This window comes from Lathamus discolor, chromosome 4, assembly GCF_037157495.1.
Source record: "Lathamus discolor isolate bLatDis1 chromosome 4, bLatDis1.hap1, whole genome shotgun sequence".
In the NCBI taxonomy this organism is placed as follows: domain Eukaryota; kingdom Metazoa; phylum Chordata; class Aves; order Psittaciformes; family Psittacidae; genus Lathamus; species Lathamus discolor.
The window spans coordinates 1,394,646-1,420,792 of NC_088887.1; the positions used below are offsets into that span (position 1 = coordinate 1,394,646).

The 26,147-nt window shown below is 43.1% G+C and overlaps 1 long non-coding RNA gene across 11 annotated transcripts in view; it reads left to right on the forward strand.

Moving 5' to 3' along the window:
* The window catches only part of LOC136012886 (uncharacterized), a 332,231-nt gene that overhangs the window by 157,456 nt on the left and 148,628 nt on the right, over positions 1-26,147 (forward strand). Inside the window, exon 1 of one of the 11 annotated variants that reach the window (XR_010612046.1) lies at positions 8,129-8,199. The exons of the other annotated variants lie outside the window; for them this stretch is intronic. This is a non-coding gene — a long non-coding RNA (uncharacterized LOC136012886). Of the gene's footprint in view, positions 1-8,128; positions 8,200-26,147 lie in introns of those variants that run through there. 11 annotated transcript variants of the gene reach the window in all.

Consider the following 26,147-nt stretch of genomic DNA (forward strand, 5'->3'; position numbering starts at 1 on the left):
TTTTATCATGTAAGGGCTTGATTCAAGTTCATTAACTATGCTGTAAGTAGCTCAAATGTGTTCCAGTTCCCGATTTATACTTTGGAAACTTTGTGTTTTATACTAATCATACAATGCATGGTTGAAAATCCTTATTCGATGTAATTGTGGGGTTTTGTTTGGGTTTTTTTACTTCAAGGTATGGTAACTGAACTTCAGAATGCACTGCTGGAAAGAGAAGGATTTTGATTATCAAGAGTAAAAAGTTTTTTATCTGTTTTTTTTTTTTCAGTTCAAATATTGATATTTCTTAATGTTTTAAGAATCAGAGGCATTCTTATTTATTGATCAGCATATGTTTCTCAGTATCAAATAACACGATTTCATAAATAGTAATGATCTGAATGTGTGGTTTCATTTGTTAAAATATTCATGGCTTCTTCTCTGGAGTTTTAGAATTCGATCAGTTTTAGCGTCTTTTAGGGAGGGATTTTAGTTGAGGAGAGGAATTACCCATATGTAAGAACATAGTGAGAACATATGTCAGAACTAGTGTTAAAGCTGCTTTGGGGAGGTCAGGAAGTGCAGGGGTAAGATGATAACTGCCAAAAGTCAAGCTGAGACAGATCTTGTAAAGGAAATTTAAGCAACTTGTGAAAGATTTTTCAACCATGCAGATAAAAAGAACAAGAAAAAACAAATGGCTGTGCACACGATGTGCACTGAGGAGGGGGACAGAATTAAAGACGGGCTCACTTCCCAGTCTGGTTTCTTTTGTCTTTTGTTACTTGCAGTTGAATCTGGGGGAGGGCGGAAGGAGAACAGGATAGAGGGGACTGCTGACAGGAAGAAGGGAATGGAAATTTCCACAAATAAGGTATGAAAAATAAACTTCGTGATCTCTGTTCAATCCAGCTCACAAGGGCACTGTCTTAAGTACCTGAAGGTACTGAGATACAAAACCAGATGTCCAGCACAAGGATTTTCTACAGTGGAATCAAGTCATAGTGGGCTTTTATGAGCAGAGAACAGCAAATTTATTGCCAATATTTAGGTATTGAGTGGCAAGGGAAAAGCAATCCAAAAAGCTGCGGACCTGTTTAACTGAGTGCATTTGTGCATATGGCTTTGTACGCATTTCTAAGGGAAGAATAATGGAGTATACCCAGATAACTGAAAACAGGTTCAAATGCGATGTAAGTTTATCAAAGGACGATCATAGCATAATAATAGATACATTTATGTTATTTTTATGGTTGTTTTTTCTTTTTGTAAAAAAACCCTTGCTTTTTAGGCAAAGGAAATTCCGCAAGAGCTGCTTAACCCACAGCAGAGCATTTGATGGGGTACAGAATATGAAATGAAATATTCAGCCGAGGAAGATTTTTGTCTTGTGTAGGAACTGTACAGTGGTAAAGTGTCTGGCCTAGTGGGGAGATGACACAGATTATTAAGGGAAGCATTCAAGCTGGAAGGATGCTATTACAAGTGTGCTTTCAGGATGGGTCTCAAAAGCAATCCTGTTTAGTATTTCCTTAAATAAAGCTGGTACAAAATGAGGAAGGAGCAAATAGACTGCAGAGATGACACAACCCGAGAGGGGCCATCGATAACAGTGTAGGACTTTGAGAACTGTGTGACCTTAAGGACAAGAAAAGAAACAAGATGAGGGTTAAGACTCAGGCCAAGGTAGTGCGTAGGGTTAGACACAGATTGAGAGCAAACCCTTCTGCTGTAAACAGGATTGCTATCAGCTGGGGAAAAGGCAACAGGAAGAGAGAGAAGCAGGCAGTTTGATCACAGGATGACTATATAGCACAACCAGAGGGAGGGGGAAAATGGTGAAAGCAGATGCAATTTCAGGTGAGATGCTGTCAACAGTGGGGAAATAGAAATTTCACTGTGAGAGACTTGGCTGAGGCCTCATCTAAAATACTGCGTATGGAGCAGTGCGCTGCAAGAGCTGGGTTAGATTAAATAAACCTTGACCGAGCGGGAGCTACCTCAATAATGTACGGAATGGAAATCTATGAGTATTGACCTGGCTAATCTAATGAAGGATGAGAGGAGATTGATTACCCTAAGTAAATACAGTACTACATAAGATGGGGAGAAGCAGCCTGTATAAATCACATGTAATTACATTGTTAAAAGTGAAGGAGAGTTACCTAACCATCAGAGTCCTTAAACAGTCTTTCGATAGGAGTGGCAGAAGTAAAGTATCCATCTGGTTTTGTGGAAGGTTTTTATGTTGTGATGCTTGTACAGAGAGGGACTGGACTTTAAGACACAGGACAAAGTACCTCCAGTTCAGTCTGTAGCACTGATGCAACCTACCAGTTAAACCCCCTGTACCCACATGGATGATTCTCATTGTGCAAAGACGAGCTGGTGAGCTCTGGGTTTGTCTTTCAGCCCCAGCAGTTCCTGTAGGAGTCATCTTTGCTGGCAGAGAGAGCGCTCTGCAGGAGTATTTATGGACCAGCATCCAGGTTTCTTGAAGGTCACCTTTTGACTGCATCTTCGTACAGTTTTGCCCTCTGTTCCCCCTCTTCATTCATTTTGCCCCTTTTGCCATCTATATTGGTTCATTTTACTCGCAGTCTCCACACCTGGTTTCTTTTCTCTAGGGCTTCCAACAACATTTTGCTATATTGGAAGTGAATAATCGTAAAGGCAGCCCTTTGCTTCTAAGCAGAATAGTCATGCATAAAGAATGTTGGTCTCCAAAGGCATCCTTTCCTTTTAAAATAAAAGTCTGTGTTATGTGGTTCAGACCTAGGTTATAGCAGCTAAAAAGATTATGTCAGTCTATTGCATTATTTTCCCCAAAGGTAAAGCGTCCATGCTTAATGAGACAGTGAGGAGAGGCAGTTCAGAGGCACATCATGGCCTTGGTTGTCTGAGTCCTTGTCAAGACACCTTTGTGCAACTCTCTTTTTCTGTCAGCATCTCTCCAATGCACAAAAGGATTTGAAGTAAGAGTCATGAAATCGGAAGGTTGTGGCTTTACTGCAGGGCTACCAGCTGGAGGCTTGTGCAGATGAAAGTAAATGAGTCCCTCAAAGACTAGGTTTTAAGAGATGCCTTGAAGGTGAAACAAACATTCACAGTAAAATGGTATGTTACCTACCGTGCTGTATTTTATGAGCTGTGTGTTGGGTACCACCCAAATGAGGGAACTCTCTGGGGAAATGCTCTTTTGAGTCACAAACCTGGCTAAACTAACTTAAAGTATCTGGGTTTGTGATGAGATTTCAGTTTGCGAAGCTTTCAGCCACATCTTTCTGGTTTCACTTCACTTAAAGAAAGGAGATAGGTTTGGTTTTGGTTGGTAGATGGAAATTTAAGATTTTGTCTCATTTGTGTGGACAGCAGATAAATTTATGGCAGCTTACGTGAGAATTAACAGTGTACCCCAAAGGACCTTAAGTTTCCTTTCTCATTGGCATTCTGCAATACTTTGTATGTTAACTGATCTCCTCAGTGACATTCACCAGTAAGAGCTTGCACAGTCTTAGATTGTAAATGGATTCTTGTCTTTTTCTGTTGTTGTTAAGTGCCCATGATTATATTATTGAAATGCCTACTAAGAAACTCCAGTCAGCTGATGTCAACTAAAATACAACTACACACAAGTAATTTGCTACCCTAAAGCAAAACCCTAACAGGGCGATTTTCATCAGTGTCTCCTATTGACTTCATTTGGAAACATGCATCCAAGCTTCAGCTGAGATATGTCAAGAAGTCCTGTATGCTGGAGCAATATAGGTTGTGAAGTGCATTGATTTTGCACTTCTTGGCAGCTCATCCTCTGGGCAGATAGATGCAAGGCACTCTGTGAGGGTCACACTGTCATCGCTAAGTATTGTCCGCTGCTGCTGAGTACAGTGGAAACACCAACATGGCCTGGCCAAGTTAGCAACTGCCTGATTCTGAGCTCCTCCTACGCACAGGTTGATTCTACATCACACCATTCAGAGTGACACCAGAGCAGGCCATTTGTGAGCTAAGAAATGTATCGTATTATTGTGTGCGTATACTTCCATCAAGAGTCTGCTGAAAAACAGCTTGTGTTTGGGGTTGGAATATTTATGGAGCATCTTGCAAATCATTTTCAGATTCTGCCGTTTAACACCTTCTTCGTGCCATATGTTCTGCCATATCTTTCGGAGCTCCTTTTTCTAACTGAGATGTTAAATCTTGGTATACTAAACCTCACAATTCTGGGAAAGGAGCGTGGGGGTAATGATGGGTTCTTTTCATTTGTTTTAATTTACAGATAGTGAGCTAACATATTTGATGCTCCTCTTACCCCCACCCCCAAAATGAAATCTAGTTACACACTTCAAAGCTGTGCAGCACATTTAGATGAAGTGTATCTATTTATGGCTAGCCTATTGCGTTTTATGGGGCAGAAGGGGAGGTGTAGTTAAATCTGCGCTCGCAAGTTTCAGCCTCATCCTAGACTAGCATAGAAGCTGATGGAGCTGTGAGTATCTGGCAGGCCGGTGACTCAAATGCCTGTTAAGCCCTGTTTTTTGACTCTCCTGAAAGCTGTCTTAAAATGGAGCCGCTTTAAAAGAATCAGAGCTTGTAGGACTGTTGTCAAGAGAGTTATTGCTTATCTCTGTTTTGGTTGAGGGGCGAATTGCCTTACATTTGTCTTTAAGCAAGAGCACTGTCTCAGTGTAACTTCCTTCCCAAGCTCAGCTCCGCATCTCATCAGGCTAGCTGTTCTTGATGTAACTTTGTTATGTACTCCAAGTATGTAACATTGGCCTTGCGGTTTAAGAAAGCTCAGCTTTTAACAGCTCTACCCTGTCATTTGCATTATTTAGTGCTGATAAACAGGATCCAATTAAGCGATGCAAAGTGGGAAGTGGAGAAGTCGGCAAGTTTTTCAAACTATATCAAAACTTAAGCTTCTCAAATGTTGTGAATTGGGTTCACTTGGTCTAATTTTGGAATGTATTTATGAGTTTATATACTTGGAGGTAGTCTATTAAGTAATTTCTGACTGTGTTCTTCCTACACTGTTTCAAATGTGTATCATCGTATTGGAAAGTGAATGACCAAAACACAAAAAGACAACAGGCAGTTTTCATATAAACATCACTTTTGTTTCATGCAAACCTTTGTGAATAACTGAGGGCCTGATCAGTGCAGCTCCTTAAGGGCAAAAAGGTTGATTTCTCACTACCAAATGTTTGGTGATTTCATTGCGAGTCATTTATCCGCAGGGCCTTGGGGCTTCGAGTGCTCCTGAATTTCTAGCTTCCCATCTAGGCCTAGGTCTGTTCTTAGGTGCCTAATCTGATGCACCTGTGCTTTGGAAAGTTCTGCCAAAGTTTCCAGCAAGTCTGTCCGTCTCCAGCCACTTCAAAGTGATGGTTTTATTCTGGATGACGGATAGGAGATGTCTTGGCTCTATATCCAAACCATAACACTGTAAATCACTGGTTTTCATTTGTAAGGAGTAAAATTACATTCACCTTTCGGCATCATTTATCATTCTGAGGCCAGGCTTGATATGTGTTCTTGGTTAAGCTTTGAGAAATCGGGGCATGTATCTTACAAAGACTGTGCATGGCACCCTTTTACACTTGTATGTGTCAGTAGAGGAAACAGGCTTATATTTCCTCAGATGCTTTTTGCATGTTAATATGCCCCAGCATATGACTGCAGAAGCCTGTGCTCAGAAGGTTACCAAGAGGAAGTTTTTGCTTTTACAAGTAAAGCACATCTAATCATATTTGCATCTTTGACTTCTTATCTCCTTAGGGATATGAAAAGGTCTGTGTATCTGAAACTTCTTCTGTGAGCTAATGAAGGGACTAGCAGCTGTATTTCTCTACACCAATTTGTCCTGTGGGAAACTGTTTCCTCGTATTTCCAAAGGTCTTGGTCTAAACCAACTCTCCTGAGGCACCTTAGAAGACAAAACAGGTTATTAGAGATGTCTCTCTGCTTATATAGATTTTTCTCAAAACCTCTCATTTCGTATGTTTTTAGTCATTTGAAGTTTTCCAAACAGGATAGAGACTGCAGGCACAATATCTGTTCAGGGTTGCTCTCTCAAATGAGTCTATGTCAAGTTTGGAGTAAATGGTATTAACCCCTTTTCATTTGACACAAGTGATGGGGTACGAAACAACTCCAGAGGAACAGGTTCCACAGCTGAAACTCCAGTACACTAAAGGGGTTTATAGACTACAGATCTGAAGTTATCATAGACTGAAATGCTGTCTTTCTTGGAGGAAACTTCCTCCCTTAAGAGTGCCCCAGCAGTTTAATTTGGTGTGGATACAGTACAGAAGAGCTGGGAAAACTCAGGACTAGAAAATGAAGGAGCAATTCCAGCTCCTTGTATCAGATGCACACTTTATCAAGATAGTACAAAGTTGAATCTGTAGCTTTCCATATGCAATATCTTTCCACAGTATATAGTCAGAAGCAGCACAGAGATAATTTGTATTGTCATAAAATTAGTAAAGGATAAGAGCGATTCATCCCATGTTTCCTGTATGTAGGAAGAATTGGGGTTAAGAATAGCAAAGGGCTTTGTGTTTGCTTTTTGCTCCATTGCTGCCTCTGTGTATTATTGATGACCTTAAGCCCACATGCAGAAATAGGAGTTTCTTCTTACAATAAAATACATAAAACATCAGAAAAATCCTTTTTTTTCTGCCCTGTGGAATGAAAGATGCAAAACCTGCAGTAAATCCAACATGAACTTCATTATGCGAGTGCAGACTCTTGCCACAGTCCACACACGTACATATATCAGCCTGTAGACCAACACCTACAGGTTGATTTATCATGATGAAGATGAACAGATTACATCAACAGTGTAGCTCTGTCCCCGCTCTATTTAATCATTAGTGCTACTCCAGAATGTGCTTTGGTTTGTTGGGGGTTTGTAATAGAAATCAGGCCATGTGTTTTTCTAAGTAGTTTGTTGATATGAGTAAATGGGAAAGGGACTTCCAGCCAAAGCTGTAAATCTGGATGGAGGTAAAGGCTTAACGGAGTCTTTTACATTAGAGGTTCATAGCTATGCTTTTTATTAGCTTTTTTTTTGGGGGGGGGGGGTGGTTACCTATTTCTGAGAAAAGAAAACTAAAAAGATCCAAGCTAGATGAAAGTAAATAAATAAATGAGCAAAACATTTCCCGGTGATAGAGGGAAGAAAGTCAGGGCAGAATAAGAAAGTGCACACATGTCATAAACAGATCATGTATAAAGGTCAGCAAGCTGTATAAAAGACACCACGTTTTTTCATGTATAGGGCTGACACATTCAGGTTCACAAAAAGCAGGTCAAAGCAGAGTCTCATTTAATTGCATCTCGTGTAACTGCGTTTTGTTTTGCACACTGGGAGCGCCGAGCACAGCGCTGGGTACCAGCTATTTCTCTGCTTGTTTCCTTGGTTCCTCTGTTCGCTTGGCTTCTCACCCCTGGACTCACTAAGCACTGGCTTAATTGGGAGTGCTGTCAGACTTGGTTTGCTTATATTTGCACAACTGAGCCCGGCATGTGCTTGTGCCTACCTGGAGGAGCTTTGCTCAGACTGACTGTTTCTCAGCGATACCTGAAAAGTGAAATGCGTAAGAAGGGTGAAGCATAATTTCACAGACGTTGTGACTGTTTCTAAATGAGCAGTTCGCTCTGTTGCCGAATTTCCCCTGTCCTCCAGGGGCCCTGTCTGAGGCCGTTTTCCACAAGTGCCCTCATGCTGTGGCACTGGTGCATAAAACGCCCTTTGCTTGGTCAGGCTACGAAACAGGCAGGTGTCTGATTTTAGAGGGGAAAATAATTTTCTTTCAATCTTCACTATCTGTGGGGTGCTCACAATCTCCCTGCTTGGTTCTAACATCAGTGGCTACCCCATCGTTTACATCCCTGGGGCACAAGGTGCCCTGAGGAGGATGGAGCGCATGTGGATACAGTCCCAGTTACTTTGAATTATGGAGGAGGCTGGACCCTGCGGTGCTGTGCATCGCTGTTGCAAGAGGGGACAGGTACGCGGCACAGAAAGCTGCAAGTGAAGGACAGCAGGGCTTCCGCAGTGGCTGGGTGCATGCAAAGGCTGGAGGAGGAAGAGGGGATGGCTGGCCCTCCCTGCTGTGCCAGTAGCTGACCCACAGGGCTACCGTGGCTGTCCTCAAGGGCTGTAGTCAAGTGGCTCAGCCTCTCTGTGCTTCCTGTGCAAGCGAGGTAATATTTCTTTCTCTTGGTGGGTGCCAGAAGGAAAATATATTCATGCTGATGAGGGGTCACATGCCGCAGCTGCATGGGATGTGATTACTTTAGCTATTAATTACAGTATTAGTTTGGAGGTTTTCCAGCGTGCCGAGGGAGATTGCCTTTCCATGGAGCAAGAAATATTGGCAGCATACTTTTAAATTCCGGCAGTGTTTTCTCCCTTTCCTGAGCATTGTCTGAGTTTCACAAGAAAATAAGGAAGGGGAAGGGGCTGCATTTTTACACAGCGCTGGGATGAAGCAGCTTCCAGCAAGCTGGGGAAGTAGGTAACATTTGACCTTTCCAGTCGTGTATTTTCAGGGGGCATGAGGAGAGGATGAGAGAGGACAGGAAGGGGAGGGCCTGGGGGGAAACCCATAACCAACACAGGAGGAGCACGCATGGTGTGTCTCTCTCTTGTCCTTCATTATTTACTATTTGAGAGGCATAAGGTGAAGCTGGAACTAAGGAGGAATTCTCAGGCTCAGCTAAGGCTCATAAACTAGATGCTGAGACAACAAGCTTCTCGTATGTCGCTCCGATCATGTCACCTGCAAACTTACTTTGGCAGAGACGGTGGGCATGATGTTCAAGCTAAGTGTAGCAGGAGTTTCACAAGCATTGGGACCACGTGTTCCTAACCGCACAGTGTTGCACTTCAATAGACAGCTGTGAAGTGCAGCAAAGCTTTCTCTTGGCTGTAGTCTGCACGGTGATGCGATTGTGCCTGGTCTGAAAATCTGTCTCGATGAAAGCAAATGTGTCCGTAAAGCAACTATCAACCGTGTGTGTCACCCAGCTGCTGGCGAGACCTGATACGACTGTGCTGCAGTCAGGAAACACCAGGCTTCAAAAAGAACGCAGGTCATCATATGGATAGGGTGAAAATGCAGTGTGTATTCTTAGGCCAATCTTCTGCAATTTTCTTTGTACCCGATACAGTCAATTTTCCATGAAGTCAGGAGACATGTAACTCAAAAATCAGAGATAGTGACACTGGAATGGGTTGCCCAGGGAGGTTGTGAGTGCTCCATCCCTGGCGGTGTTCAAGGCCAGGCTGGATGAAGCCTTGTGTGAGATGGCAGGGGGGTTGGAACTGGATGATCTTGAGGTCCTTTCCAACCCGAACTATTCTATGATTCTATGATTCTATGAAGGGTACGAAGACTCTGTCACAGCTCTGCTTTTCATGTCAGGTGCCAATGGGACCCATCTAATGTTCATATCTAAATCTGCATACTTTATTATCTCTAGAAAATTGGCATAATATTTGCTAAGAGGCAAATGCTTGTTGCGTTGTACCTGCTTGCAGCATTTAGTGATTTGCTGAATAGAACAACTTGGTACTCGGTATCATTAACAAGAAAAACTCAGTTATTCTTCCAGGGCACTTCTTTCTAGGACTCTCCGACATGGGTATGGATGGGCCTGCTCTCTGTTGCTTCCCTCTGACTTGTGTGTTATTTCCCACTTTCTGTAGTGATACGCCTGTTTGAAATGGAAAAAACATTCCTTTGACTTAGATTAGCAGATATCCTGAGAGGATATTTCTTATTGATTAAATAGAGAGGGATGAATCTGTTTTTATGAAGAGGCAGCCCTACTAGTTTTGAAAATAAGCAAAGCATCTGTAGCACTTAAATGGAGCATTCTATTTGCTCAAGCTTCTCGTTTTCATCTGGGTGTCAGAATGCCATAATAGCATGAGTGAGCTATTTGGCCACAAATCCATCAAAACCTTGAAGAGATGTGGTCCCAAAACTACAGTTTTGGCATTGCAAGACAGGAATAACAACTTCATAACAGCTAAAAACATTTCTTCAGTTTCCCACTGCCTCCTGCCTTTCTGTCACTGGTTTATTTGAGACCAGTTTTGTTTTCTTTCTATTAAGGGACATACAGTCCCAAAGGTCAGAAAGAGAGGTCTGCTTGTCAACTGCCTGGGCACTGAAGTTAGGATATATCATATGCATTTTCTCCCCCTGATTGCAGCAATACGGATGTTATTTCGGTGCGGTAGAACCTTTTCATGACTAATATGAGCACAGTGGAAGGGACTAGAAAGGCATATCCTGTCACATACCCTACACAGGAGCTGAGTAATTTACCCAAGACGACACACTAACAGCAGTATGTGGCCACTTCCAAGAGCAAAAATCTTCAGCTAATTTCTCCTATGATGTATCAAATGTCATTATTTTCCTTTAACATTACTGGCAGGCTCATAGGAAGAATAAGAGGCCATTTAAGTAAGAACAAATAGATGTTCTGATTTCCACTCCTGCCCAGCGTTCCACTCCTCCCTCCTTTAATATGACTCAGCTGAGATAATCACCCAAGCAGCTATAAAGCGAAGAACAGCTGCCCCTTGTCCTTTGCTCTAACAGATAAACTATACTCCCTGGCACTTGCTAATGTTTCTTACAGTTGCAGGAGGAGAATAATAGCTAATCCTTCATTACTTCTAAGTGATGAGCTGATATAATCCCTTAGACACCAACTGAACCCTCTGTGTCCCGTCATGCAGTCTCAAAAGGGGACAAGATAAATGACTGACAAGAAGAAATCAGCTGTCCTCTCCATACATCTTCTGATCACCTCACTGCTTCTGCCAGTTGCTCTGTTGTCGAGAGTCTGAGTGAAGAATAGTTGGAGGGGTTTTTAGCCAAAGTATTAATAACTTTCCATCCCTTTGTATGGCAGAAGCGCACTTAAATGACAAAAGAAACATCACCGACAAGGAAAAGCATGTCCTCTTAATGATCAAAGTCCCTAAATGAAAATGGCGTAGAGCCTTGTCCATAACTCTTGCGAAGTATTTAATCTCATCTCCTTCAGATGTTGCTCAAAAGATGTTTCGTGCTGCTGAGGATGCCTTTTCCACAATAAGGTGTCTGTGAGGGGCTTTCTATTGAAAGAAAATAGAGCAGTCGATACTGCTAATGGTGCTGCAGACAGACATTGGGGTGTTTTTATCTAGAAGATGCTACTGAAAATGGTGTAGCTACTGACACCTATTGTGATAAATGGGATTTAATATTGGCTCAAGATGAAAAGTTATAATAGAGTAAAAAGGAATTGCCTGAACACAGTCCCGTGGTACAATATCATTTAAGATACCCTGACATTTCTGGCTGGAGGTGATTGATTAACTGGTGTACGTGTGTCTGTAAATTTATGTACATAACGCAACAAAGCCAAAAAACATTGCTATAGTTTGTGCGTCCTTCTGCCTGTCCCGCTTCTGGGCTGAATGGGTTTTCTTTCAGTTTGGTTCACCAAAGCCCCAGAAGCCGTAGTTTAGGGAACTGTTTGCAGAAAGCTCTGCTGGAAGCTGCGTGAAGTTATTGAATATTGGGAATAGAGGTGGAACGTTTATGCAGATTTTAATGGAAGATGTCCTTCTGCACCACTTGGAGTCATTGGCAAAATTCCCAGTTATATAGGAACAGCAAGTGATATGGGGCAGCAAGCGTTGTAGGGAAAATAGTCTGGAATCTGACTTAGTTGTAGCCACTGGGAGAAGCATCCAGTCATTGAGCATCTAGAGATGTAAATAAACATTACCGTTAAGATAAACCTATCTAGGACCAGGGCTTGAGCTGAATATATATTGGGTGCAATAACAGGAGATAAATGAATATTTTTCCTGAAGTTATTTCTTAGATAAACTAATTTAGCATTTCCTTCTTTTTGTAGAATATTGAGAAACAGATCAGTTTTCTCAAATTATCCCATTTCCTTGCCGTAGATTTTTAAGGTGTTTCTTTTTAAGCTCTTGGCTGTTTGTGATTCCGTGCCTGTTGTGTTATCTGAGTTATACAGCGATTTCTTAGGTAAACCCTAGAAATGTTTTGCTTTTATAATAACTTTTCATTTGAAAAGTTGCATGAATTCATTTTTAGTCTTGGGAGAGCTTGGAAAGCACCTGCTGCTTTGTAACCTTAGGTCAGAAAGGACATCTCCATGTAAGTGAGGGAGGAAAATAAACGTGATAAAGATATAAGAGAAAGCATTTTTTCTTTCTCTCATCTCTGGGCCACAAGCCAATTTGAAAACATCCACAGCAGCAACTATGAGAATAATCACAGTGCACAATGCGCAAGATAAAGCCTGAACCCTGCTTTTGCGATTTCCTTTAAAGAATTCGGCATTTGGTCTGTATCAGTAAATGACTAAGGGAAGAATTAACCCCCAAAATTGGATAACCCCTATGGATGACCCCTACGGAGAATGGATAACCCCTGTAATTGAATGCACGTAAAGCACAAACTAAACCTCACGCCTCGTGTGAGTGAAGCTGGTCTGAAGTGCAGAGTCAGACGTTGTTAACCTTGGGAAGCACAGAATCTGTTTTCTGTGCTACATTTTTTATGCACTGCTCTGACAATTCCTCATTTTTTTCTCTGTCCCCACTTCCTTTTTTTTTTCCCCTCTCAGTTCTTTCTGTTCAGAAGCAATGCCTCCATCTGCTTTCACTCTGCTTCCATTGGTAGGTTTTCTTTTACATCTCTGCAGCTGCTGTTTGTAATCTGCAGTACCTTGAACATTCATGTGCTAAACTGGAAGCAGTCCTGTGAGCAGCAGTAACTCTGACTCCAGCCTCCCTGAGGAGATGCGAATTCTCCTTGTCAAATCTTTCCTGGCTTTATCCTCACATTTACAGTAGTTAATCAGATGTCCAAACACTCCCATTCAGAGAAATTCCACCTTCCAGAGCAATAATCAAAGTACGACCCTGGCTGAGCTGTTTTGCAGGGAGTAGTGCTATTAAAATCCCTACCTACCAGGAGAGGCCTGTTTTCCTACGACTGTTGAGCCTTGCAGGTAATCTCCACTGCTTCTCTCTCTGTAAACATCATCAAAGCTACTTGAGCTAATTAATTACAGGCTGAGGGATTTTAATGCTTTCAGATACACGTGCGAAACACAAAGAGTCTCCCAGTGAGGCTGTGAAACTTTTGACTCCATATTTGAGCTAGATATTTGAAGATATGCATCATCACATTCAGGATTCAGCATTTCTTTAGTGCTACAAGGAACATGTTTCATTTTTCCCTAGAGATATGATTTATCATCTTCTGACCAGAAGTCTTCACGCGCAGAATGGCTCTGACCAGACCTGTTATCGGTCCGGCTCACGCCGCCTTTGCTGTCTGGAAAGCTAGTAGGTGTGGGGCTTTTGCTGGCATAGTGAGGAGCAAGGATTGAAGGTGGCAAGTTCCTTCAACACCCATCAGCTTTGCAGCTGCCAAGGACAGGACGCAGCATTCAGTGTCACCATATGGAAAGCAGACTGAGAGAAATGAAACTGTATTCCTCCCACGAAGTGTAGCTGCCCCTAGCAAAACATACCCTGCAAAACTCAGAGGTGGGGAAATGGCTAGAAAAGTGTAAAGTTCGTGTTCATCATCTGGGGTACATTAACGTGCTCAAAAATTCCTCTATGGCTTTGCATGAAGTTTATGTTCTCAGTGATGATTTTATCCACTTCACCTGTAAGCTTAGCCCACAAAGTACCTTTAGGATATTTCTCCCTCACAGTTCAGTGGCTAGACCGTGAGTTTCAAAGGTACTGAATCCAACCCTGAACAAGCCCTAACATGAGCAAAAAGGAAATTAGCTCAGGTAAAAACAAAAGAACACTCTCCTCAAGGGGAGAATTTCTTTAATGCTCCTCTCCTTGAGCTGAGCTCAGACTTCAGAGTCGTTTCACACAATGGACAGCAAGTGTATGGGAGAGTCTTGTGCTTTGAAAGAGAACCTTATATAGGGCTGTGGGAAGGAAATTCTTGAGACAGCACCGTCATCTGAAAGGAAGCAGGATGCAAATACCATAGCAAAAATAATATATGGGAGAACTTCAGAGTGTGGGATAATGTCCTAGTCCCTGTTAACAGGCTTCTTGTTACAAATATTTGAGTGGTTTTAATAAGTGAGTCAGTACAGAATATGCTATTGCCTTTCACCCTATTGGCATCACAGTCATAGAATCATAGAATAGTCAGGGTTGGAAAGGACCTCAAGATCATCCAGTTCCAACCCCTCTGTCACAGGCAGGGACACCTCACACTAAACCATCCCACCCAAGGCTTCATCCAAACTGGTCTTGAACACTGCCAGGGATGGAGCACTCACAACCTCCCTGGGCAACCGATTACAGTGCCTCACCACCCTAACAGGAAAGAATTTCCTCCTTAGATCCAATCTAAACTTCCCCTGTTTCAGTTTTAACCCATTACCCCTTGTCCTGTCACTGCAGTCCTTGACGAAGAGTCCCTCCCCAGCATCCCTACAGGCCCCCTTCAGATACTGGAAGGCTGCTATAAGGTCTCCACGCAGCCTTCTCTTCTCCAGGCTGAACAGCCCCAACTTCCTCAGCCTGTCTTCATACGGGCGGTGCTCCAGTCCCTGATCATCCTCGTGGCCTCCTCTGGACTTGTTCCAGCAGTTCCATGTCCTTTTTATGTTGAGGACACCAGAACTGCACACAATGCTCCAGGTGAGGTCTCACAAGAGCAGAGTAGAGGGGCAGGATCACCTCCTTCGACCTCCTGGTCACGCTCCTTTTGATGCAGCCCAGGATACGGTTGGTTTCTGGGCTGCGAGCGCACACTGCCGGCCCATGTTCATTTTCAAACAAGACAGATACCTGCCGTGTTAGGCAGTGTGTAAGTTCAGCAAGATAAATGGTCCCTATATTTACCTTTATACCTAAGAGAAGCAGACTTAATATTGTTGTACAGGGAGTGATCAGAAACATGGATAGTTTAACTCATAGAGACAGAATAGGAAAAAGCTGAGATGTAAATCCCCGTCTCCTCAGATCCACTCCCTGCATTACCCATGAGTCTGTTTGCCACTTCACTATCTCGTTGTACAACAGATGAAGGCAGTTGATATCAATAATTTTTTAACATCATATAAATAGAGATTGTATTGCTGAGAGCTGGGGTGAAAAGGAATGGGGTAGAGCTCAGTGTTTTATAGCCTACTGCGCAATTATCATGCCAAAGAAACTAAGCAATATCACTGCTTTAAGTTTAACTTGTAGAATTGAATCACAAATGACCATGGGCAGAAGAATGAGTCGCATTATAACAGCAGACAAGATGTATATGAAATCTGGGAATGTGCAAGCAGGCACATCAATTACATGTGAATTATTGGCAGGCTTTGCTGATCTCCAATACCTCTACTCAGATGAAAAAATATTATTAACCTTTGGTGTGACACAGGCAAATAAAATATGATGATTCCACAGCAAACTCAAGTATCTACACATCACACTTTTAAGATAAGCAAATTGATTTTAGGCATTGGATGAGTATATTAGCTTGGTTTGGAAATCAAGTATTTTTGCAAGTCACAATATTAGCTGACATCATAAAAATGTCAATGATTCTACTATCGTTTGTAACCGAACGTTCCGTGATGGAGGTGCTGAGTTGCAAAATGCATCAAAATACTATCATTCATAAATATGTGCTGCCTCAGAGTTCCAAGGAGCCAGTCACGCAGTGACAGATGCACAATCAGAAACTGGAGTGTTGCAACCTAAAGCTCAGGTGAGAAGTACTGCAGTGAAATATCTCATCCAGCCTGCTGTTCTTTAACTGCAGCCTTGTAGTTGCCAAAGGATGGCTATCAAAAGTATTGCACTAAGCCCTCCTCCTGTGCCCTGCCAGGTGCTTCCAAAGGCAAGCCTTCACGGTACTGCCACGGCACAAGGAAGGGTCCCCAAGTGGCTGCCAGTTTTCAACGTGAAGACCTTGGATCACACTGGATTTTGAGAAACCCATTTTAGTACACCTGCCTGCTTTTAGAGTATTTTTCTTTTACCTCCTCTCTGTTCATTTCTTTCCTGATTTTTTTTTCCCCAAATGCGCTAAATATCTCCCATTCCATTTTTTTTTTTTTTTTGGTGACTCTTTCCTTAGTTTCTTTGCTTTCTACCCAATTGTTATGTTCCACTGAAGGGAGCAAAAGGGAAATGGGTGCTGCTGGCCTTCAGCCTCTGAAATGATGAGTATTCCCTGCTCAGAATAATAGCAGAAGGTATTTTCCCATCCTGTTTTATCCTCAGTGTAGGTGTCTACAAGTGCAGGAGTTCCGCTGAGGCTAGAGAGAAAGAGATTCCTTGTTTTGCCTTTGTAGCAAGAAGTGTTACTGGATTTAATTCCTGTAAAGCCTGGAATGTAAGCTCTGACGGATGCAAAAATATTATTACTGCATAATTCAATTTTTAGCAGAAATCTCTGCTAAATTTGTCTATATCTGTAGTTCCTTATGTTGTACAGTCTAGAGCTGGAGTAATACGTTACTCATGGCTCAGATACGCCAGTCCTGGAGGATTCTGTAAGCAGGGAACATTGCACAGTGAATGGCAATACGTGATTTTTCCACTACGCATTTCAGTTTTAGTGCAGATTTGAACAATTCTTCCATTACATGTTTGTGAGCCATATTCTGATTGGTTCAGTTCTCTGCCCGGTGGGATGACCTTGCATCTTTCCAGAATTCAGTATTGTCAGCCTAGGCATCTTAAGAAATAGTAACTTCTCCTGTGCTCTTCCAATGTTTATCTGCATCTCTTTCTCTTCAGACTAATATGAAAGGGGTCAGCAGCTCGTACAGTCTTCTGTTGTTCCATATTTCTTGTCAGGGATTTTGGGTGGTCAGACAAAATGCGGTGAAAAGTATGTATTGGCGCAGCTACTTTGGGAAAGCAGCAATTTTTCACCTGGCTCCACGGAGAGGTTTGGCTGGAAAGCTGTAACGACTGCCTCTTTTTATGCAAACCCGTAATTTTATTTATCGCTCGCCTTTTTTGCAGACCTGCGATTTTACTCATCTCTGCTATTATATGCAGTGGCCTGGCAATGAACATTCCTTTACCTGTAATTTCAGGAGAGACGCTATTTGAATCAGCAAGGGCTGTGGAAATGCTATTTGTACTCCGTGTTCTCAGAAATGAATCAGAAGCAGAGAAGGTGAAGACTCCTAATGTGTTAGATGAAACTGAGTCACCTTCTTTTGAGAAGGGCTGCTGCAGATGTGGGATGTGCTGAGAATTCTCATGCAGGAACTAAATTAATCCTCTGGCAGTAATGCACCATTTCACAATTACCAAGCAGTTACAAACGAAGTAGCCGGGGGATTAAGCTATTACTCATTTCAGCTGCCTAAGAATACAAAGAAAGCTACCTCATCTCTCAGACAGGCACTTCCATCCTATGATTACCTTAAAGATTGCAGATACTAGAAATAGAGTCCAGAAATCTGTTTTGAGAAAGGCTGATACAATATGCACTAGCAAAATTTCTGTGTTTTGCCAGATGGTTTTGCTAATGCCATTAGTGCTTCGTCTGTTAAGGCCTGGCGTTGGGCACTCAAAAAATCAGAAATAGCAGTGGTTTAGAGTGAACTTTAAAATTCAGCTCCTTGTGTGTGGTTGATAACGTGGTATTTTACTTGCAAAATCAAAATCAAATTCTCCCTTCATTATAAGGCTGTCAATCCAGATTAATTCCACTGAGGAAGAGCAATCGATTTCATGATCAGAAATGATCTTTATTATTATCTAACATGACTTCTTACAAAATACAGGCTCTTTTTCAGAAATTCTATTAGAAAGTCCATGGTTTTTTTACTGGAGTTGCAGCAAATCATGAGAAAGACTTCCAGATTTGATTTAAAGACCCCAAGTGATGGAGAAATGGCCATATTCCTATGTAACTTATTACAGTGCTTAAATATCTTCTCTGTTAGACACCTGAAGATATGTCTGCAATTTGCTAGGTAAAAATAACAAATCCCATTTGGAATGGGCTGAGAGGGAAAAGCTGGTGTGCAGGCTGGATCAGCAGTCTGTATTTTGTGTTTTGTTGTGCAGTTACATCCTAAAAGGCAACGTATAAAGCCTGTGTTTTATAGGCTGATGACTCTAATATTTCATGGGTATGTCAGAACTTCAGCTTTTATTTCAGAGTTGTTATTCCCATTCATATGTGCCGGGAAGGATCTGAAAACAGGAGGTTGGCTACAGTGCTTCTATTTGGGTTTACTGACAGTGCGAAACAGCAGAATGGAAATACTGAAATTAGCCTGTGGGGTTTGGGTCTCTATCTTCCCCTTGGTACGAAGCAGAACTCCCAAAATGCTGCTCTCTGGTAAGCCTGCAGGTACAGCAAGAGTAAATTACAACCTCTGTGTGGTAATTGGGGTAGTTGTTTATTATCCCCATCCTCCTTTCTCCAGGACCTCTTACACTGCTTTTCCTCATCTTCTAATGCTTCCAATGTGAAGGGAAGTACTTTGTTCATATTCATCTCCTATAGAGCATTTTATGTGTTAGTGTGAGTGATGAAAAGTGGTGCACTAGTAGAAGTCAGTGAACGCATGCATCAGAGACAGCAGCAAGGAACTCTCTGCCTTTTTGGCTAGTTGTACCATTGAAATAGCCCCCAAAACATGACTGTAGTTCAAACTGACAGTGTAAAGAGTAGGGCTTTTACCTCCGCGAACTAATGTCTTTCCCATAGGATACCAAAACCTGGTCATCTTCAATGTCAGAACAAATAATGGCCTTTAGTATGCCAGCTTCAGGGGTAGGTAAACAGAAACGGAAACATTTGCCCTGCTTTTTTTCTGTGTTTGCTGCTGCAAATTAAGTTGGCACATGCTTAGGTCCCAGACATTGTTGAAGAGGTAGCCAAGAAAGTGCTGTAGCAAGGGTGAATATACATTGCAATATAGTATGATAATGTAGTAGCACCTTTATTTTGATGCATTCTAAATATTAACTCAATCATTCCAAAAAGGATTCCTTTAGAAAAATGGGAAGAGGGTTGAGAAGGTGTAGGGAGCATCATTCTAGCCTCACAGTTCTTAAGCAGGGTACTGAAGTTTATCAATGAGACAGGAAATTAATAGTTTTGAGCCTGTGTCAGCCTTGTTTCACAATGTAGTTTGGACTGAAGGACATAGCTGTAGCTGTTCCTCAGTAGCACGTATGTTCTCATTTAGCTGCCCTTCGAACAATGCAGCCACTACCCTTCTCCCGGTTCTTCTGGATTAGCTTCGTGACTAACTGTGGTAAAGTTCAGGATGACGTGCAATGGGCTGTTCATCCGATAAGCCAAGGGGACACATCAGCAGCACTGAATGACGCTGATTTCCGACGGAATTCAGATTTCGGAATTTCTCATCCCCTCCCACAAGTGCTCTGCTGAGAAGGCAAGATCAGGACATATGCTCTAAAACCCAAGGGACGGCCTTATGTCAGACACAACAACGGATGCAGCGCCCAGAAGTGTAGGAGTTGGGAGGCTGATTTATGACCGTGCTAGGGGAGAGAGTATTCCAAAAGGCCTCTTGCCATTTCCTCCTAACACAGTGGCTGTGCAGGCCAGTCTTGCAGCAGGAGAGAGGTCAGCAGAACAGGATTACATAAGGCTGCTTGCTATGCAGGAATACACAGATGGCCTAAAAGTGTTTCATTTTTTAAATGAAGTCACATGCCCAAGAGCTGCAGTTTGAGGCACAAGAGGAGTCTCCGAAGAGCAAGTACAGCAAGAGTTGTTTTATGTTCATTTTAATTGAAAATAAGCCTGGAATCTCTCCAGGAAATAAGTTTTGAAGGAAGGAGTTGGCTCGTTCACAGTCCAAGCAATTTAGAGTCACCTCCCATTCTTTGTATTCCATCTTCAAGCACTTCGGAGGCATGCTCGGATCCTTGCACAGATAGTCATCTAGAAGGAGCTAGTTCCAAGTTCATATGGGATCATGTAGTTGGCCTGAATTCCACATGGTGCAGCAAAACAGAGGGCCAGCAATTCTTTCCTCCTCAATAAAGACTCGTTTACCACTATGTGATTTGAAATGCACTGCTGCTTCTCCTTTATGCCCCTAATATTATTCTATCACATCTTAATCCAGAGTTACATTTTGTGCTTGAAAAAGGACAAATCTCAGTATAGAAATTATAACCAGTGGGATATGAATTTGCAAAATGAGATTTCATCTGTCACTGGTCTTTATGCATTTTTATTGCATGTTTGCATTTTTTGATGTTTGTTATAATTAAAAACTCCTACTGCTTTTCATGTCTTATGGCTAGAGAGCCATGATTTTCTAACTTCTAGAGGACATTTTTGTCCTCTAATTCATTATTGCTTATAATATACCTTTTATTTAAAAATATAACAGAATCAAGCCAACCTGAAAGAGAAGATACTGTGGAGCTCTAGCCATATCTGTCAAGGTGAAAGTCCATTCCAGACACAGGTGGGAAAGCAGTAGTATTTCAGCAAGTTCATTAATAGATTGAGGGAATTACTGTGCTAGACATTATATATTTAAGCAAACTCAGTGTTCCTGGGAAGTACTAGAATAACTGTTGTAAGTTGGATTCTCCTCTTTAGTGTGACGGTAGCACCATTTACACAGAGCTTCCTTCCCTTTTTGCCAAAGACATTGTCTTCCTTGCCTTGCCTCGTCCTGGACACAGCATATAGGCACCTTGCAATTTTCCTAGGCATCATTCTGAACCTAAAGCAGAGTGCAGGTGCTCTCAATCCTGACAGATTTTTGTGTAGTCTGCTTTGAAATAAGTCAGAGGGTGGAGAATCCGTAGTCTTTCTGAGTGAACTATTGTTTTCCTAGCCATAATTACTAGTAAGCTTTTCAGAATGTCTAGCCTACATCTGCTTCATTGCTGTTAAGTCAGTTCTTCTTCACCAGGGACATGGAGAACAGGTTATTTTCCTCCTCTTTATAGCAAGATGGACACAGGCTTAAAACTAAGTGGGAGAGCAGATAGCATAGTAGGGTACCAGTATGGAGAAGGAGAAAAATAGTGGATTATCTCCTGAACATCTTCCGTGTCTCTGTATTAGTCTGTACGTAATGAAAGGAGTTTGGGAATAAGGTAGAGAGAATCTGGGAGTCCTTTATGAGATCAATATTGTGTCTGAATCATGAGTGGTGGCCTTAGTCACCACTCTGGAATATGTGTTTAGAGAGGTGTAGCCTGTCAAGGGCGGTCCTCAGTTGGAAGTTTTCCTTGGATCAAAGCCACCCAGTTCATCGAATACTTCTTTGCAGATCTTGTCTTTTGAACCTTTTCTAGTTTCTTTGGAGGTTTTGGGTTTTTTCTGTTCTCCCGAGGACTCTCTTCAGGTGTGAAAAGATACTGAACAGATAATCCAGTGATTATCTAAGAAATGAGTCCAAAACCTGGTCTCTTGAGCCTTAAATGGATGCTTCTTTATAACTGAGAAGTGTCTTCATTTGCCATATGAAAATGCTGCAGCTGCACCCCTGAAGTACAATGAGGCCAGGTTAGCCACAGCACTTTTCCATGGTTGCTAACAGAAGTGCCCATTAGCACAGCTATCATGTGTACATCTGTTCAACAAGAACAGGGTTGAGCTCACATCTTCATCTTAATGAGACATTCACACAGACATTCAGGAGCTTTTAAGTATCCCCTTACAATCAGAGGACCTCTTCAAGTACGTGTCTAAGGAAGCAACAGAAAGGGTAGTGAAGTAATTAAGAAGAGTATGTAGTCCCTCAGTCATGCACAAACTAGTCTCCGTTAGTTCAAACAGGCAAGTGTCTTCTGCTGACTAGAGGAATGGAACACGAGCGTGCTGCGCCTGGTTGTGTGAAGAAGAGCATCACCAAGCCAGGAGCCCAGGCAGGGATGCCACACCAGGTGGTAGCAGAAGGATGTGCCTGTGCGCACCAAGCTCTGAGGCAGGGAGCCTCTGCTAAATGTCATCTTCCTAGCTGGAGTTTAGCCTCTCTGTAGTGGGACCCCATATGCCTGTGTGAGCACAGCTAAGGAATAATAATTCAGGGCAACCAGCTGTGCCCATCAGGAAAGGTCAGGCAGCAGGAGAAAGGCTGGGGGACAATGATGCAAATGCAGGCAAATGCAAGTAAGGAGCCTGAGGCAGGAGTCAGCGTTGTGAGTTGTGAGAAGCTGTGCATGGAAGGCAGCTACCTCTTCAAGGGAGAAAATAGGGAAGAAAAATGATGCGCTCTTATGGTATCAAATGAGTGAGGAGATGAGATCGGGGGGAGAACCCAGATTACTGTGGAACAGGAAATACTGTTTAGCAAAGGGGAATAAAAAGGTGTCAAACGGTTAAAGATGCAGTCACTTAGCTTGCATCTGCATGGTTTTTATAGAGACACAACAGGAAATTGTCTGCACCACCTGGCGAGCAGCGTTCGACCTCTCGCATAGAACCGAACGAATTAAGCTTACTGAAAATAGAAGGGCTTGCTCCCGAGGCCTCGGATGCGTGCACAAGTATTTCTTTGGTGGGTTTTGGGGAGGGGGTGGAGAGAAGAAGGGTTTGTTGCAGAGCTGAAGGTTTAATAGCAAGCTGATAAATTCGGTGAATGTTTCATTTCTACAGTTGGGTAGGACTTGGAAGCGATCCAGGATGCCTCTGATCTCCAGTTGCTAATGAAATCGTATCGAGCCATTACTTTGCTATTTAAAAGGTATCCTGCAACATTTGGATGGTAGATTTGCAGGTTTCCCTTCCTGCGCTTGCGCCAGGTTTAGGTCTGACCGGCCAGTTTCACCGGGAAGCTCATTAATTCCGCTGAAAACCAGCAGAGCTGCGGTAAGTTGAGGGAGGGAATGACACTGGCCTTGTTCCCCCCCCCACGTTCCCTTATTCCTGCTAAACCCCGAGCGGCCCCCGCCGGGCTCCGGGGCGGCGGCGTGCTCGGAGCTCCCCCCGCTGGTCAGACCGGCCGGGGATGCGGGAGCGAAGGGAGAGAGGAAAGCGGGGATGAGGATGAGGATGGCTGAGGGCGGGGAGGGGGCGCCGGGCGATTTTCCTGCAGGGATAATGACTGCTGTCGTGGAGCCCAGGAAAAGTCTGTGCAGCCGACACGGTGAATTTCTGTGTTGAATAGAGACATATTCCGGGAGGAGAAGAAGGGAATGTCAGGTTTTATTGATTATTATTTTTTCTTTTTTTTTCCCTTTTTCTTCAAGATTCTTTTTTTCCTGCAGGACAGGTAAAGCTGAATGTTGTAGGGCTTTCACGCTGAAAGTTATTTGTGATGCCTCAAGCTGTGCCAGGGGAGGTTTAGACTGGGTATTAGGAAGAATTTCTTCACAGAGAGGGTGATCAAGTATTGGAAGAGGCTGCCCAGGGCAGTGGTGCAGTCACCATCCCTGGAAGCGTTCAGAACTTGTGTAGATGATGCCCGTGGGACTTGGCAGTCCTGGGGTAAAGGTTGGAGCTGATGACATTTAAAGTCTTGTCCAGGCTAGCTGGTTCTGTGATTCTATCAAAGGGACTCATTAGGTCACATTAAATTATTCCGTGTCATCACTCTCATTTACCGATCCCATCCCCAGCACAAACACGCACATGACCCATGGATTATCACCAACGCGCTTTGGTCAGGGGACGCACCAGGTTAATGAGCAGGTTTGTCCGGTGTGTCACCTTGCCAGCGCAACTGACCTACCGATAGACAAAATTGCCTGCTGGGGTCAGGGATGCAGGGAAGCAGAGTGATGGAGGATGGAAACCTCTTTAGGAGTCAGAAGTTAAGTTTTCTTATGGATTTTGCCAGACAATGCAAGCAATGTGCTGAGTTTGTTGCAGCAGCAACTCCACTCTCTGCATCACTGAGAACCTGCATCTTTATGCAGAGAAGCTGCAGTGCCCAGGCAGTTTGCCGGTATCAACTTTACAGTAAGAGCCTCTCCGCGAGGCTGTTTCACCTTGCACGGGGGCTGTGGTCGGTTTATCTCTGTTGCTTCTGTTGAGCTTTTCCATTCTTCAGCCAAAGCGGTTTTGCAGAATTCCTCCCTTATCTGCTAATTCACCCTTTTCCTCATCAGGCAGCAGAAGGACTCTTACAATAGGTTGTAACTCTTTTTCCCCTGAAATCCATTTTTTTTCCCTTTGCACTTTGAGTGTTGTGTTTTCTGCTGCCAGATTGGTTTCCTCCGTTTCCATCCGCCTCTTGCTTTCACTGTTTCCATTAGTCCGACATTCTCCAAACCCTTACTCGCAGTTACAGTACCAACTGGGGAAAGGGGACATCAAGTAGCCAACAGCTGAGCCTTGTCCTTTCTGTCAACTCTGCCAAGAAACTGCTTAGAGCCTCCTGGCTCCATTCTGAGACTACCATTTAGCAACCTTTCCAGGGGTCAAGTACTAACAGGTATTGGTATTCGTATACAGAATACTTTCATCCACTGCATCTTGAAACGTGAATTGCAACCTTTTGTATTCCAAGATACAACTTGCAAGGTTTTACTCGTCAAGTACAGGGCCTCAACTCGAGGCAAAGCATTTCCCTCTGAGGATGTGCTTTAGCAAAATGTCCTCCTCCTCTGTGGGACAGAAAACTGCAGTGAAGTTGCCAAGGACTGAATGGCCTCCCTCCCTCCAGTTCACACTGTGTCTGATGTTATCTTGGCTGTGATTTCATCAGAAACCCTGAGCAAAACAGTGTGGAAAGACAGTGAGTAGAAGACCTTCACAGGAAAATGAAATGACACCAGAAGTGGCATTAGAGATTTGTAATGAGGGGGCTGCTGAGAGAGCGCTTGCAGCATAAATGTCAGGGAACAAGCATGCTGTGAGAGGTGTGATTGCTCAGATGAGCGTTGAATGTTCATGGTTATGAAAGCCCCTGTGCCATTTTCCATAAAAGTAGCGACATTAAAATCCAACGATCCACCAAATTCTTTCATTCTTCTCATCACATGAAGTTCCTTATCTCGTTGCGATTTGATACGCAAGTCTTCCTTCTTTGTATTTTGCACACAAAAGCGTTCTCATCTCAGCACTGCAGAGATGGCGAATTTGTTCCTCTGTGTTGTGAACAAAGCCTGATTAAATTTCCTAAACAAAACATAGTGTGGACAATAGCGGTGACTTGAGAAGAAGCTGATTTTTAATATGCTTTTCCCCAAGCTCATTTAAGAAAATGGAAAAGGTGATGTATTCTTGTCCTGGGTTCAGCAGCAGCAGTCATTTGTCTCCTTCTTAGTAGCTGGTGCAGTGCTGTGGTTTTGACTCTCAGCCTGGGAACAGCGCTGATAACACTGGTGGTTTTAGTTACTGCCCAGATGTTTTAGTCTGACCAAGGACTTTGTGAGTCTCATGCTCTGCCAGGGAGGAAGCAGAGACAGGACACCTGACCCAAACTAGCCAAAGAGCTATTCCATACCACAGCACGTCATGCCCAGGATGTAACTGGGAGTTACCCAGAAGGGCTGACTCACTGCTCGATAGGGCTGGGTATCAACAGGTGGTGAGCGGTTGTATTCTCTCCCCTTGTTATTTCCCTTACCAATATTATCATTGGTGGTAGCAGCAGTGATCTGTGTTATACCTTAGTTACTGGGCTGCTCTTATCTCAACCCACGGGAGTTACATTCCTTCGATTCTCCTCCCCATCCCTCCGGTGGCCGGGCAGGGGGAAGAAAGGGGGGAGTGAGCGAGAGGGCTGCGTGGTTCTGATTTACAGCCTGGGCTTAAACCATGACAAGTCTAAAGCCTAAATTGATGGAAATGAGAATTTGGGAATCCAGAAGAGTTAGCTGTCATCTCAATGAAGTGATTTGGAAAATAGGTGCGCTTTCAGTACAGGGTGAATTCAGTGGCTTTGCAGCCTCGCTCCTCAGTTTTAGATGCTCTCTAATTTCAGACTGTGGGAACCTGGAAGAAAGGCACCTTAAAAACATTGCATTCTTAGCATATACAGTGAATTCTATACCAGTGACAGCTTTCAGTAAGCCCTGCCGTCAACAACCACTTGTGGTTGTATCCCCGTGCTTCCACGGCAAGTTTGCCTGACCTTTACAGGCCTTTTCGGCTTGGTGACTGATATTGCTGGTCCACAGAGCAGTTCAGCCAAGT